At 54.6% G+C, this 2,500-nt stretch overlaps 1 pseudogene; it reads right to left on the bottom strand.

The window, feature by feature from the left end:
• The window catches only part of LOC124020541, an 87,680-nt pseudogene that overhangs the window by 64,243 nt on the left and 20,937 nt on the right, over positions 1-2,500 (bottom strand).

A 2,500-nucleotide genomic window follows, 5' to 3' on the forward strand; every position in this document is an offset into this window, starting at 1 on the left:
CCTCCAACACAGTCCTACCCCAACACCGTCCTACCTCCAACACAGTCCTACCTCCAACACAGTCCTACCTCCAACACAGTCCTACCCCAACACAGTCCTACCTCCAACACAGTCCTACCTCCAACACAGTCCTACCCCAACACAGTCCTACCTCCAACACAGTTCTACCTCCAACACAGTCCTACCCCAACACAGTCCTACCTCCAACACAGTCCTACCTCCAACACAGTCCTACCTCCAACACAGTCCTACCCCCAACACAGTCCTACCTCCAACACAGTCCTACCCCCAACACAGTCCTACCTCCAACACAGTCCTACCTCCAACACAGTCCTACCCCCAACACAGTCCTACCTCCAACACAGTCCTACCCCAACACAGTCCTACCCCCAACACAGTCCTACCCCGAACACAGTCCTACCTCCAACACAGTCCTACTCCCAACACAGTCCTACCTCCAACACAGTCCTACCTCCAACACAGTCCTACCCCGAACACAGTCCTACCTCCAACACAGTCCTACCTCCAACACAGTCCTACCCCCAACACAGTCCTACCCCAACACAGTCCTACCTCCAACACAGTCCTACCCCAACATAGTCCTACCTCCAACACAGTCCTACCCCAACACCGTCCTACCTCCAACACAGTCCTACCTCCAACACAGTCCTACCTCCAACACAGTCCTACCCCAACACAGTCCTACCTCCAACACAGTCCTACCTCCAACACAGTCCTACCCCAACACAGTCCTACCTCCAACACAGTTCTACCTCCAACACAGTCCTACCCCAACACAGTCCTACCTCCAACACAGTCCTACCTCCAACACAGTCCTACCCCCAACACAGTCCTACCTCCAACACAGTCCTACCCCCAACACAGTCCTACCTCCAACACAGTCCTACCTCCAACACAGTCCTACCCCCAACACAGTCCTACCTCCAACACAGTCCTACCCCAACACAGTCCTACCCCCAACACAGTCCTACCCCAAAACAGTCCTACCTCCAACACAGTCCTACCTCCAACACAGTCCTACACCCAACACAGTCCTACCTCCAACACAGTCCTACCTCCAACACAGTCCTAACTCCAACACAGTTCTACCTCCAACTCAGTCCTACCCCAACACAGTCCTACCCCAACACAGTCCTACGTCCAACACAGTCCTACCTCCAACACAGTCCTACCTCCAACACAGTCCTACCTCCAGTCCTACCTCCAACACAGTCCTACCCCAACACAGTCCTACCCCAACACAGTCCTACCCCAACACAGTCCTACCCCAACACAGTCCTACCCCAACACAGTCCTACCTCCAACACAGTCCTACCTCCAACACAGTCCTACCTCCAACACAGTCCTACCTACCAACACAGTCCTACCTCCAACACAGTCCTACCCCAACACAGTCCTACCTCCAACACAGTCCTACCCCCAACACAGTCCTACCCCCAACACAGTCCTACCCCAACACAGTCCTACCTCCAACACAGTCCTACCCCAACACAGTCCTACCTCCAACACAGTCCTACCCCAACACAGTCCTACCTCCAACACAGTCCTACCTCCAACACAGTCCTACCCCCAACACAGTCCTACCCCAACACAGTCCTACCTCCAACACAGTCCTACCTCCAACACAGTCCTACCCCAACACAGTCCTACCTCCAACACAGTCCTACCCCAACACAGTCCTACCCCAACACAGTCCTACCTCCAACACAGTCCTACCCCCAACACAGTCCTACCCCAACACAGTCCTACCCCCAACACAGTCCTACCCCCAACACAGTCCTACCCCAACACAGTCCTACCTCCAACACAGTCCTACCCCAACACAGTCCTACCTCCAACACAGTCCTACCCCAACACAGTCCTACCTCCAACACAGTCCTACCTCCAACACAGTCCTACCTCCAACACAGTCCTACCCCAAACACAGTCCTACCTCCAACACAGTCCTACCTCCAACAGAGTCCTACCCCAACACAGTCCTACCCCCAACACAGTTCTACCTCCAACACAGTCCTACCCCAACACAGTCCTACCTCCAACACAGTCCTACCAACACAGTCCTACCTCCAACACAGTCCTACCTCCAACACAGTCCTACCCCAAACACAGTCCTACCTCCAACACAGTCCTACCCCCAACACAGTCCTACCTCCAACACAGTCCTACCCCCCCCAACACAGTCCTACCCCCAACACAGTCCTACCCCCAACACAGTCCTACCCCAACACAGTCCTACCTCCAACACAGTCCTACCTCCAACACAGTCCTACCTCCAACACAGTCCTACCTCCAACACAGTCCTACCCCCAACACAGTCCTACCCCAACACAGTCCTACCTCCAACACAGTCCTACCTCCAACACAGTCCTACCCCAACACAGTCCTACCTCCAACACAGTCCTACCCCCAACACAGTCCTACCTCCAACACAGTCCTACCCCCAACACAGTCCTACCCCTAACACAGTCCTACCCCAACA

The sequence above is a fragment of the Oncorhynchus gorbuscha genome, unplaced genomic scaffold (genome assembly GCF_021184085.1).
Source record: "Oncorhynchus gorbuscha isolate QuinsamMale2020 ecotype Even-year unplaced genomic scaffold, OgorEven_v1.0 Un_scaffold_850, whole genome shotgun sequence".
Lineage (NCBI taxonomy): Eukaryota > Metazoa > Chordata > Actinopteri > Salmoniformes > Salmonidae > Oncorhynchus > Oncorhynchus gorbuscha.